Raw genomic sequence first — 13,863 nt, 5'->3', positions numbered from 1 at the left:
ACGCCCTAGAGTGAAACCTATGTTACCCGGAACGTGGAAATTACCAGTACTTTCACACTGTTTGCAATTATTCCTGTTATATGATGGCAACACTGTTGTATTATTTTTGCATTTTATGGTTCGGGCGTTGACATCTACGGCCCTATCTATTCAATCTGTTGGAGCAACGCCCTAGCGTGAAGCCTAGGATGCTCGGAAAGTAGAAATGACCATAAGTTTCATACTGGTTGTAATTATACGTTTTATACGATGGAAAAACTGTTGTATTTATATTGTATTTTATGCTTCTGGCGTTGACTTGTAAGGCACTAACTATTCGATCTGGTGGAGCAACGCAATAGAGTGAGGCCTAGGTTGCCCGGAACGTACAATTGGCCAACACTTTCAAACTGGTTGCAATTATTCCTGTTATATGACGGAAACAATGTTGTATTTTCATTGCATTTTATGCTTCGGGTGTTGACTTCTAAGGCCCTAACTATTCAATCTGCTGGAGCAACGCCCTAGGGTGATGCCTAGGTTGTTCGGAAAGTAGAAATGACCATAAGTTTCGTACTGGTTGCAATTATTCGTTTTATACGATGGAAAAACTGTTGTATTTATATCGTATTTTATGCCTCGGGCGTTGATTTCTTAGGCCCTAACATTTCGATCAGGTGGAGCAACGCCCTACAGTGTAGCCTAGGTTGCCCGGAACGTAGATATGACCATAACCTTCACACAGGTTGCAATTATTCGTTTTATACGGTGTAAAGGCTGTTGTATTTATTTTGTATTTTATTCTTCTGGTGTTGACTTCTTAGGCCCTAACTATTCGATCTGGTGGAACAACGCCGTAGAGTGAAGCCTAGGTTGCCCGGAACGTAGAAATGACCATTACTTTCAAACTGTTTGCATTTATCCCCGTTATATGACGGAAAAACTGTTGTATTTTTACTGCACTTTATGCTTCGGGCATTGACTTTTAAGGCCCTAACTATTCATTCTGTTGGAGCAACGCCCTAGAGTGAATCCTACGTTGCCCGGAACGTAGAAATGACCATTACATTCACATTGGTTGCAATTAATCCTGTTATGCGATGGAAAAACTGTTGTATTTTTATTTTATTCTGTGCTTCTGGCGTTTAATTCTAAGGACCTAACTGCTTGATCTGGTGGAACAACGCCCTAGAGTGAAGCCTAGGTTGCCCGGAACGTAGAAATGACCATAACTTTCACACTGGTTGCTATTATTCGTTTTATACGATGGAAAAACTGTTATATTTATATTGTATTTTATGCTTCTGGCGTTGACTTCTTAGGCCCTAACTATTCGATCTGGTGGAGCAATGCCTCAGAGATAAGTCTAGGATGCCCGAAACGCCGAAATGATCATTACTATCACGCTTGTTGCAATTATTCCTGTTATACGATGAAAAGACTGTTGTATTTTTATTGTATTTTATGCTTCAGTCGTAGACTTCTAAGGCCGTAGCTATTCGATATGTTGGAGGACCGCCCTACAGTGAAGCCTAGGTTGCTCGGAACGTAGAAATGACCATAACTTTCACACTGGTTGCAATTATTCGTTTTATACGATGGAAATACTGTTCTATTTATTTTGCATTTTATGCTTCCGGCATTGACTTCTAAGGCCCTAACTATTCAATCTGTTGGAGCAACGCCCTAGGGTGAAGTCTAGGTTGCCCGGAAAGTAGAAATGACCACATCTTCAATACTGGTTGCAATTATTCGTTTTATACGATGAAAAAACTGTTGTATTTATATTGTATTTTATGCTTCTGGCGTTCACTTCTTAGGCCCTAACTGTTCCATCTGGTGGAGCAATGCCCTAGAGTGATACCTAGGTTACCCGGAACATAGAAATGACCAGTACTTTCAAACTGTTTGCAATTATTCCTGTTATACGATGGAAAAACTGTTGCATCTTTATCGTATTTTATGCTTCTGGCGTTGACTTCTTAGGCCGTAACTATTCGATCTGGTGGAGCAACGCCCTGGAGTGAAACCTAGGTTGCCCGGTACGTAGAAATGACCATAACTTTCACACTGGTTGCTATCATTCGTTTTATACGATGGAAAAACTGTTATATTTATATTGTATTTTATGCTTCAGGCGTTGACTTCTTAGGGCCTAACTTTTCGATCTGGTGGAACAACGCCCTAGAGTGAAGCCTAGGTTACCCGGAACGTAGAAATGGCCATCACTTTCAAACTGTTTGCAGTTATTCCTGTTATATGATGGAAAAACTGTTGTATTTTTATTGCATTTTATGCTTCGGTCATTGACTTTTAAGGACCTAACTATTCAATCTATTGGGGCAACGCTCTAGAGTGAATCCTAGGTTGCCCGGAACGTAGAAATGACCATTACATTCACACTGGTTGCAATTATTCCTGTTATACGATGGAAAAACTGTTGTATTTTAATTGTATTTTATGCTTTTAGCGATGAATTATAAGTCCCTAGCTATTCGATCTGGTGGAGCAACGCCCTAGAGTGACGCCTAGGTTGCTCGGAACGTAGAAATGACCATTACTTTCACACTGGTTGCAATTATTCCTGTTATACGATGGAAAAACTGTTGTATTTTAATTGTATTTTATGCTTTTAGCGATGAATTATAAGTCCCTAGCTATTCGATCTGGTGGAGCAACGCCCTAGAGTGACGCCTAGGTTGCTCGGAACGCAGAAATGACCATTACTTTCACATTGGTTGAAACCATTCCTGTTATACGATGGAAAAACTGTTGTACTCTTATTGCATTTTATGCTTCGGCATTGACTTTTAAGGCCCTAACTATTCAATCTGTTGGAGCAACGCCCTAGGGTGAAGCCTAGGTTGCCCGGAATGTAGAAATGAGCATAACTATCACACTGGTTGCAATTATTCGTTTTATACGATGGAAAAGCTGCTTTATTTATATCGTATTTTATGCTTCTGGGGTTTACTTCTTAGGTCCTTCCTATTCTATCTGGTGGATCAACGCCCTAGAGTAAAGCCTAGGCTGCCCGGAACGTAGAAATGACCATAACTTTCACACTGGTTGCCATCATTCGTTTTATACGATGGAAGAACTGTTTAATTTATATTGTACTTTATGCTCCTGGCGTTGACTTCTTAGGGCCTAACTTGTCGATCTGGTGGAACAACGCCCTACAGTGAAGCCTAGGTTACACGGAACGTAGAAATGGCCATCACTTTCAAACTGTTTGCAGTTATTCCTGTTATATGATGGAAAAACTGTTGTATTTTTATTGCATTTTATGCTTCGGTCATTGACTTTTAAGGACCTAACTATTCAATCTGTTGGAGCAACGCTCTAGAGTGCATCCTAGGTTGCCCGGAACGTAGAAATGACCATTACATACACACTGGTTGCAATTATTCCTGTTATACGATGGAAAAACTGTTATATTTGTATTGTATTTTATTCTTATGGCGTTGAATTCTAAGTCCCTAGCTATTCGATCTGGTGGAGCAATGCCCTAGAGTGATACCTAGGTTACCCGGAACATAGAAATGACCAGTACTTTCACACTGTTTGCAATTATTCCTGTTATACGATGGAAAAACTGTTGCATCTTTATTGTATTTTATGCTTCTGGCGTTGACTTCTAAGGCCCTAACTACTCGATCAGGTGGAGCAACGCCCTAGAGTGAAGCCTACGTTCCTCGGAATGTAGAAATGACCATAACTTTCACACTGGTTGCAATTATTCCTTTTATACGATGGAGAAGCTGTTGTATTTATATCGTATTTTATGCTTCTGGCGTTGACTTCTAAGGATCTGACTATTCGATCTGGTGGAGCAACGCCCTAGGGTGAAGCCTAGGTTGCTCGGAATGTAGAAATGACCATAACTTTCACACTGGTTGCAATCATTCGTTTTATACGATGGAAAAGCTGTTCCATCTTTATCGTATTTTATGCTTCTGGCGTTGACTTCTTAGGCCGTAACTATTCGATCTGGTGGAGCAACGCCCTGGAGTGAAACCTAGGTTGCCCGGTACGTAGAAATGACCATAACTTTCACACTGGTTGCTATCATTCGTTTTATACGATGGATAAACTGTTATATTTATACTGTATTTTATGCTTCTGGCGTTGACTTCTTAGGGCCTAACTTTTCGATCTGGTGGAACAACGCCCTAGAGTGAAGCCTAGGTTACCCAGAACGTAGAAATGGCCATCACTTTCAAACTGTTTGCAGTTATTCCTGTTATATGATGGAAAAACTGTTGTATTTTTATTGCATTTTATGCTTCGGTCATTGACTTTTAAGGACCTAACTATTCAATCTGTTGGAGCAACGCTCTAGAGTGAATCCTAGGTTGCCCGGAACGTAGAAATGACCATTACATTCACACTGGTTGCAATTATTCCTGTTATACGATGGAAAAACTGTTGTATCTTTATTTTATTCTATGCTTCTGGCGTTTAATTCTAAGTCGCTAGCTATTTGATCTGGTGGAGCAACGCCCTAGAGTGAAGCCTAGATTGCCCGGAACGTTGAAATAGCCATAACTTTCACACTCGTTGTTATTATTCGTTTTATACGATGGAAAGACTGTTATATTTGTATTGTATTTTATTCTTATGGCGTTGAATTCTAAGTCCCTAGCTATTCGATCTGGTGGAGCAATGCCCTGGAGTGATACCTAGGTTACCCGGAACATAGAAATGACCAGTACTTTCACACTGTTTGCAATTATTCCTGTTATACGATGGAAAAACTGTTGCATCTTTATTGTATTTTATGCTTCTGGCGTTGACTTCTAAGGCCCTAACTACTCGATCAGGTGGAGCAACGCCCTGGAGTGAAACCTAGGTTGCCCGGTACGTAGAAATGACCATAACTTTCACACTGGTTGCTATCATTCGTTTTATACGATGGAAAAACTGTTATATTTATATTGTATTTTATGCTTCTGGCGTTGACTTCTTAGGGCCTAACTTTTCGATCTGGTGGAACAACGCCCTATAGTGAAGCCTAGGTTACCCGGAACGTAGAAATGACCATTACATTCACACTGGTTGCAATTATTCCTGTTATACGATGGAAGAACTGTTGTATTTTAATTGTATTTTATGCTTTTAGCGATGAATTATAAGTCCCTAGCTATTCGATCTGGTGGAGCAACGCCCTAGAGTGACGCCTAGGTTGCTCGGAACGTAGAAATGACCATTACATTCACACTGGTTGCAATTATTCCTGTTATACGATGGAAAAACTGTTGTATTTTAATTGTATTTTATGCTATTAGCGATGAATTATAAGTCCCTAGCTATTCGATCTGGTGGAGCAACGCCCTAGAGTGACGCCTAGGTTGCTCGGAACGCAGAAATGACCATTACTTTCACATTGGTTGCAATTATTCCTGTTATACGATGGAAAAACTGTTGTACTTTTATTGCATTTTATGCTTCGGGCATTGAGTTTTAAGGCCCTAACTATTCAATCTGTTGGAGCAACGCCCTAGGGTGAAGCCTAGGTTGCCCGGAACGTAGAAATGAGCATAACAATCACACTGGTTGCAATTATTCGTTTTATACGATGGAAAAGCTGCTTTATTTATATCGTATTTTATGCTTCGGGCGTTGACTTCTAAGGCCCTAACTATTCAATCTGTTGGAGCAACGCCCAAGGGTGAAGCCTAGGTTGCCCGGAAAGGAGAAATGACCATCACCTTCAAACTGGTTGCAATTATTCCTGTTATATGATGGAAAAACTGTTGTATTTTTATTGCATTTTATGCTTCGGTCATTGACTTTTAAGGACCTAACTATTCAATCTGTTGGAGCAACGCTCTAGAGTGAATCCTAGGTTGCCCGGAACGTAGAAATGACCATTACATTCACACTGGTTGCAATTATTCCTGTTATACGATGGAAAAACTGTTGTATTTTTATTTTATTCTATGCTTCTGGCGTTTAATTCTAAGTCGCTAGCGATTTGATCTGGTGGAGCAACGCCCTAGAGTGAAGCCTAGATTGCCCGGAACGTTGAAATAGCCATAACTTTCACAATCGTTGTTATTATTCGTTTTATACGATGGAAAAACTGTTATATTTGTATTGTATTTTATTCTTATGGCGTTGAATTCCAAGTCCCTAGCTATTCGACCTGGTGGAGCAATGCCCTAGAGTGATACCTAGGTTACCCGGAACATAGAAATGACCAGTACTTACACACTGTTTGCAATTATTCCTATTATACGATGGAAAAACTGTTGCATCTTTATTGTATTTTATGCTTCTGGCGTTGACTTCTAAGGCCCTAACTACTTGATCAGGTGGAGCAACGCCCTGGAGTGAGACCTAGGTTGCCCGGTACGTAGAAATGACCATAACTTTCACACTGGTTGCTATCATTCGTTTTATACGATGGAAAAACTGTTATATTTATATTGTATTTTATGCTTCTGGCGTTGACTTCTTAGGGCCTAACTTTTCGATCTGGTGGAACAACGCCCTATAGTGAAGCCTAGGTTACCCGGAACGTAGAAATGACCATTACATTCACACTGGTTGCAATTATTCCTGTTATACGATGGAAAAACTGTTGTACTTTAATTGTATTTTATGCTTTTAGCGATGAATTATAAGTCCCTAGCTATTCGATCTGGTGGAGTAACGCCCTAGAGTGACGCCAAGGTTGCTCGGAACGCAGAAATGACCATTACTTTCACACTGGTTGCAATTATTCCTGTTATACGATGGAAAAACTGTTGTACTTTTATTGCATTTTATGCTTCGGGCATTGACTTTTAAGGCCCTAACTATTCAATCTGTTGGAGCAACGCCCTAGGGTGAAGCCTAGGTTGCCCGGAACGTAGCAATGAGCATAACTATCACACTGGTTGCAATTATTCGTTTTATACGATGGAAAAGCTGCTTTATTTATATCGTATTTTATGCTTCTGGGGTTGACTTCTTAGGTCCTTACTATTCCATCTGGTGGATCAACGCCCTAGGGTGAAGCCTAGGTTGCCCGGAAAGTAGAAATGACCATAACTTTCACACTGGTAGCAATTATTCGTTTTATACGATGGAAAAGCTGTTGTATTTATATCGTATTTTATGCTTCTGGCGTTGACTTCTTAGGCCGTATCTATTCGATTTGGTGGAGCAACGCCCTAGAGTGGAGCCCATGTTGCCCGGTACGTAGAAATGACCATTACTTTCACACTGTCTGCAAATATGCATTATATACGATGGAAAAGCTGTTGTATTTATATCGTATTTTATGCTTCTGGCGTTGACTTCTTCCAAACCCTAACTATTCCATCTGGTGGAACAACGCCCTAGGGTATAGCCCAGGTTGCGCGGAACGTAGAAATGACCATAACTTTCACACTGGTAGCAATTATTCGTTTTATACGATGGAAAAACTGTTTTATATATATCGTATTTTATGCTTCTGGCGTTGACTTCGAAGGTCCTAACTGTTTGATCTGGTGGAGCAACGCCCTAGAGTGAAGCCTAGGTTGCCGGGAACATGGAAATGACCATTACTTTCACACTGTTTGCAAATATACATCATATACGATGGAAAAGCTGTTGTATTTATATTGTATTTTATGCTTCCGGCGTTGACTTCTAAGGCCCCAACTATTCGATCAGGTGGAGCATCGCCCTAGAGTAAAGCCTAGGTTGCTCGGAATTTAGAAATGACCATAACTTTCACACTGGTTGCAATTATTCATTTTATACGATGGAAAATCTGTTGTACTTATATTGTATTTTATTCTTATAGCGTTGAATTCTAAGTCCCTAGCTATTCCATCTGGTGGAGCAACGCCCTAGAGTGAAACCTATGTTACCCGGAACGTAGAAATGACCATTACATTCACATTGGTTGCAATTAATCCTGTTATGCGATGGAAAAACTGTTGTATTTTTATTTTATTCTGCGCTTCTGGCGTTTAATTCTAAGGCCCTAACTGTTTGATCTGGTGGAACAACGCCCTAGAGTGAAGCCTAGGTTGCCCGGAACGTAGAAATGACCATAACTTTCACACTGGTTGCTATTATTCGTTTTATACGATGGAAAAACTGTTATATTTATATTGTATTTTATGCTTCTGGCGTTGACTTCATAGGCCCTAACTATTCGATCTGGTGGAGCAATGCCTCAGAGATAAGTCTAGGATGCCCGAAACGCCGAAATGATCATTACAATCACGCTTGTTGCAATTATTCCTGTTATACGATGAAAAGACTGTTGTATTTTTATTGTATTTTATGCTTCAGTCGTAGACTTCTAAGGCCGTAGCTATTCGATATGTTGGGGGACCGCCCTACAGTGAAGCCTAGGTTGCTCGGAACGTAGAAATGACCATAACTTTCACACTGGTTGCAATTATTCGTTTTATACGATGGAAAAACTGTTATATTTATATTGTATTTTATGCTTCTGGCGTTGACTTCTTAGGGCCTAACTTTTCGATCTGGTGGAACAACGCCCTAGAGTGAAGCCTAGGTTGCCAGGAAAGTAGAAATGACCACATCTTCAATACTGGATGCAATTATTCGTTTTATACGATGAAAAAACTGTTGTATTTATATTGTATTTTATGCTTCTGGCGTTCACTTCTTAGGCCCTAACTGTTCCATCTGGTGGAGCAACTCCCTAGAGTGAAGCCTAGGTTGCCCGGAACGTAGAAATGACCATTACTTTCACACTGGTTGCCATCATTCGTTTTATACGATGGAAAAACTGTTATATTTATATTGTATTTTATGCTTCTGGCGTTGACTTCTTAGGGCCTAACTTTTCGATCTGGTGGAACAACGCCCTAGAGTGAAGCCTAGGTTACACGGAACGTAGAAATGGCCATCACTTTCAAACTGTTTGCAGTTATTCCTGTTATATGATGTAAAAACTGTTGTATTTTTATTGCATTTTATGCTTCGGTCATTGACTTTTAAGGACCTAACTATTCAATCTGTTGGAGCAACGCTCTAGAGTGAATCCTAGGTTGCCGGGAACGTAGAAATGACCACTACATTCACACTGGTTGCAATTATTCCTGTTATACTATGGAAAAACTGTTGTATTTTTATTTTATTCTATGCTTCTGGCGTTTAATTCTAAGTCGCTAGCTATTTGATCTGGTGGAGCAACGCCCTAGATTGAAGCCTAGATTGCCCGGAACGTTGAAATAACCATAACTTTCACACTCGTTGTTATTATTCGTTTTATACGATGGAAAAACTGTTATATTTGTATTGTATTTTATTCTTATGGCGTTGAATTCTAAGTCCCTAGCTATTCGATCTGGTGGAGCAATGCCCTAGAGTGATACCTAGGTTACCCGGAACATAGAAATGACCAGTACTTTCACACTGTTTGCAATTATTCCTGTTATACGATGGAAAAACTGTTGCATCTTTATTGTATTTTATGCTTCTGGCGTTGACTTCTAAGGCCCTAACTACTCGATCAGGTGGAGCAACGCCCTAGAGTGAAGCCTAGGTTGCTCGGAACGTAGAAATGACCATTACTTTCACACTGGTTGCAATTATTCCTGTTATACGATGGAAAAACTGTTGTATTTTAATTGTATTTTATGCTTTTAGCGATGAATTATAAGTCCCTACCTATTCGATCTGGTGGAGCAACGCCCTAGAGTGACGCCTAGGTTGCTCGGAACACAGAAATGAGCATTACTTTCACATTGGTTGCAATCATTCCTGTTATACGATGGAAAAACTGTTGTACTCTTATTGCATTTTATGCTTCGGCATTGACTTTTAAGGCCCTGACTATTCAATCTGTTGGAGCAACGCCCTAGGGTGAAGCCTAGGTTGCCCGGAAAGTACAAATGACCATAACTTTCACACTGGTAGCAACTATTCGTTTTATACGATGGAAAAACTGTTTTATATATATCGTATTTTATGCTTCTGGCGTTGACTTCTAAGGTCCTAACTGTTTGATCTGGTGGAGCAACGCCCTAGAGTGAAGCCTAGGTTGCCGGGAACATGGAAATGACCATTACTTTCACACTGTTTGCAAATATACATCATATACGATGGAAAAGCTGTTGTATTTATATTGTATTTTATGCTTCCGGCGTTGACTTCTAAGGCCCCAACTATTCGATCAGGTGGAGCATCGCCCTAGAGTAAAGCCTAGGTTGCTCGGAATTTAGAAATGACCATAACTTTCACACTGGTTGCAATTATTCATTTTATACGATGGAAAATCTGTTGTACTTATATTGTATTTTATTCTTATAGCGTTGAATTCTAAGTCCCTAGCTATTCCATCTGGTGGAGCAACGCCCAAGAGTGAAACCTATGTTACCCGGAACGTAGAAATGACCAGTACTTTCACAGTGTTTGCAATTATTCCTGTTATATGATGGCAACACTGTTGTATTTTTTTTGCATTTTATGGTTCGGGCGTTGACATCTACGGCCCTAACTATTCAATCTGTTGGAGCAACGCCCTAGCGTGAAGCCTAGGATGCTCGGAAAGTAGAAATGACCATAAGTTTCATACTGGTTGCAATTATTCGTTTTATACGATGGAAAAACTGTTGTATTTATATTGTATTTTATGCTTCTGGTGTTGACTTGTAAGGCACTAACTATTCGATCTGGTGGAGCAACGCAATAGAGTGAGGCCTAGGTTGCCCGGAACGTACAATTGGCCATCACTTTCAAACTGGTTGCAATTATTCCTGTTATATGACGGAAACTCTGTTGTATTTTTATTGCATTTTATGCTTCGGGTGTTGACTTCTAAGGCCCTAACTATTCAATCTGCTGGAGCAACGCCCTAGGGTGAAGCCTAGGTTGTTCGGAAAGTAGAAATGACCATAAGTTTCATACTGGTTGCAATTATTCGTTTTATACGATGGAAAAACTGTTGTATTTATATCGTATTTTATGCTTCGGGCGTTGATTTCTTAGGCCCTAACATTTCGATCTGGTGGAGCAACGCCCTACAGTGTAGCCTACGTTGCCCGGAACGTAGAAATGACCATTACATTCACATTGGTTGCAATTAATCCTGTTATGCGATGGAAAAACTGTTGTATTTTTATTTTATTCTGTGCTTCTGGCGTTTAATTCTAAGGCCCTAACTGTTTGATCTGGTGGAACAACGCCCTAGAGTGAAGCCTAGGTTGCCCGGAACGTAGAAATGACCATAACTTTCACACTGGTTGCTATTATTCGTTTTATACGATGGAAAAACTGTTATATTTATATTGTATTTTATGCTTCTGGCGTTGACTTCTTAGGCCCTAACTATTCGATCTGGTGGAGCAATGCCTCAGAGATAAGTCTAGGATGCCCGAAACGCCGAAATGATCATTACAATCACGCTTGTTGCAATTATTCCTGTTATACGATGAAAAGACTGTTGTATTTTTATTGTATTTTATGCTTCAGTCGTAGACTTCTAAGGCCGTAGCTATTCGATATGTTGGGGGACCGCCCTACAGTGAAGCCTAGGTTGCTCGGAACGTAGAAATGACCATAACTTTCACACTGGTTGCAATTATTCGTTTTATACGATGGAAAAACTGTTATATTTATATTGTATTTTATGCTTCTGGCGTTGACTTCTTAGGGCCTAACTTTTCGATCTGGTGGAACAACGCCCTAGAGTGAAGCCTAGGTTGCCAGGAAAGTAGAAATGACCACATCTTCAATACTGGTTGCAATTATTCGTTTTATACGATGAAAAAACTGTTGTATTTATATTGTATTTTATGCTTCTGGCGTTCACTTCTCAGGCCCTAACTGTTCCATCTGGTGGAACAACTCCCTAGAGTGAAGCCTAGGTTGCCCGGAACGTAGAAATGACCATTACTTTCACACTGGTTGCCATCATTCGTTTTATACGATGGAAAAACTGTTATATTTATATTGTATTTTATGCTTCTGGCGTTGACTTCTTAGGGCCTAACTTTTCGATCTGGTGGAACAACGGCCTAGATTGAAGCCTAGGTTACCCGGAACGTAGAAATGGCTATCACTTTCAAACTGTTTGCAGTTATTCCTGTTATATGATGGAAAAACTGTTGTATTTTAATTGTATTTTATGCTTTTAGCGATGAATTATAAGTCCCTACCTATTCGATCTGGTGGAGCAACGCCCTAGAGTGACGCCTAGGTTGCTCGGAACACAGAAATGACCATTACTTTCACATTGGTTGCAATCATTCCTGTTATACGATGGAAATACTGTTGTACTCTTATTGCATTTTATGCTTCGGCATTGACTTTTAAGGCCCTAACTATTCAATCTGTTGGAGCAACGCCCTAGGGTGAAGCCTAGGTTGCCCGGAAGGTAGAAATGAGCATAACTATCACACTGGTTGTAATTATTCGTTTTATACGATGGAAAAGCTGCTTTATTTATATCGTATTTTATGCTTCTGGGGTTGACTTCTTAGGTCCTTACTATTCTATCTGGTGGATCAACGCCCTAGGGTGAAGCCTAGGTTGCCCGGAAAGTACAAATGACCATAACTTTCACACTGGTAGCAACTATTCGTTTTATACGATGGAAAAGCTGTTGCATTTATATCGTATTTTATGCTTCTGGCGTTGACTTCTTAGGCCGTATCTATTCGATCTGGTGGAGCAACGCCCTGGAGTGAAGCCTAGGTTGCGGGGAACGTAGAATTGGCCATCACTTTCAAACTGGTTGCAATTATTCCCGTTATATGATGGAAACACTGTTGTATTTTTACTGCATTTTATGCTTCGGGCGTTGACTTCTAAGGCCCTAACTATTCAATATGTTGGAGCAACGCCCAAGGGTGAAGCCTAGGTTGCTCGGAAAGCAGAAATGACCATAAGTTTCATACTGGTTGCAATTATTCGTTTTATGCAATGGAAAAACTGTTGTATTTATACTGTATTTTATGCTTCTGGCGTTGACTTCTAAGGCGCTAGCTATTCGATCTAGTGGAGCAATGCCCTAGGGTGAAGCCTAGGTTGCTCGGAAAGTAGAAATGACCATAAGTTTCATACTGGTTGCAATTATTCGTTTTATACGATGGAAATGCTGTTGTATTTATATTGTATTTTATGCTTCTGGTGTTGACTTCTAAGGCACTAACTATTCGATCTGGTGGAACAACGGCATAGGGTGAAGCCTAGGTTGCCCGGAACGTAGAAATGACCATTACTTTCACACTGGTTGCAATCATTCGTTTTATACAATGGAAAAGCTGTTGTATTTATATCGTATTTTATGCTTCTGGCGTTGACATCTAAGGACCTAACTATTCGATCTGGTGGAGCAGCGCCCTAGAGTGAAGCCTAGGTTGCTCGGAACGTAGAAATGACCATTACTTTCACACTGGTTGCAATTATTCGTTTTATACGATGGAAAAACTGTTGCATTTATATTGTATTTTATGCTTCTGGCGCTCACTTCTTAGGCCCTAACTATTCGATCTGGTGGAGCAATGCCTCAGAGATAAGTCTAGGATGCCCGAAACGCCGAAATGATCATTACTATCACGCTTGTTGCAATTATTCCTGTTATACGATGAAAAGACTGTTGTATTTTTATTGTATTTTATGCTTCAGTCGTAGACTTCTATGGCCGTAGCTATTCGATATGTTGGGGGACCGCCCTACAGTGAAGCCTAGGTTGCTCGGAACGTAGAAATGACCATAACTTTCACACTGGTTGCAATTATTCGTTTTATACGATGGAAAAACTGTTCTATTTATTTTGCATTTTATGCTTCCGGCATTGACTTCTGAGGCCCTAACTATTCAATCTGTTGGAGCAACGCCCTAGGGTGAAGTCTAGGTTGCCCGGAAAGTAGAAATGACCACATCTTCAATACTGGTTGCAATTATTCGTTTTATACGATG

The sequence above is a fragment of the Calliopsis andreniformis genome, unplaced genomic scaffold (genome assembly GCF_051401765.1).
Source record: "Calliopsis andreniformis isolate RMS-2024a unplaced genomic scaffold, iyCalAndr_principal scaffold0024, whole genome shotgun sequence".
In the NCBI taxonomy this organism is placed as follows: domain Eukaryota; kingdom Metazoa; phylum Arthropoda; class Insecta; order Hymenoptera; family Andrenidae; genus Calliopsis; species Calliopsis andreniformis.
Note: the sequence above shows the minus strand (reverse complement) of the source record.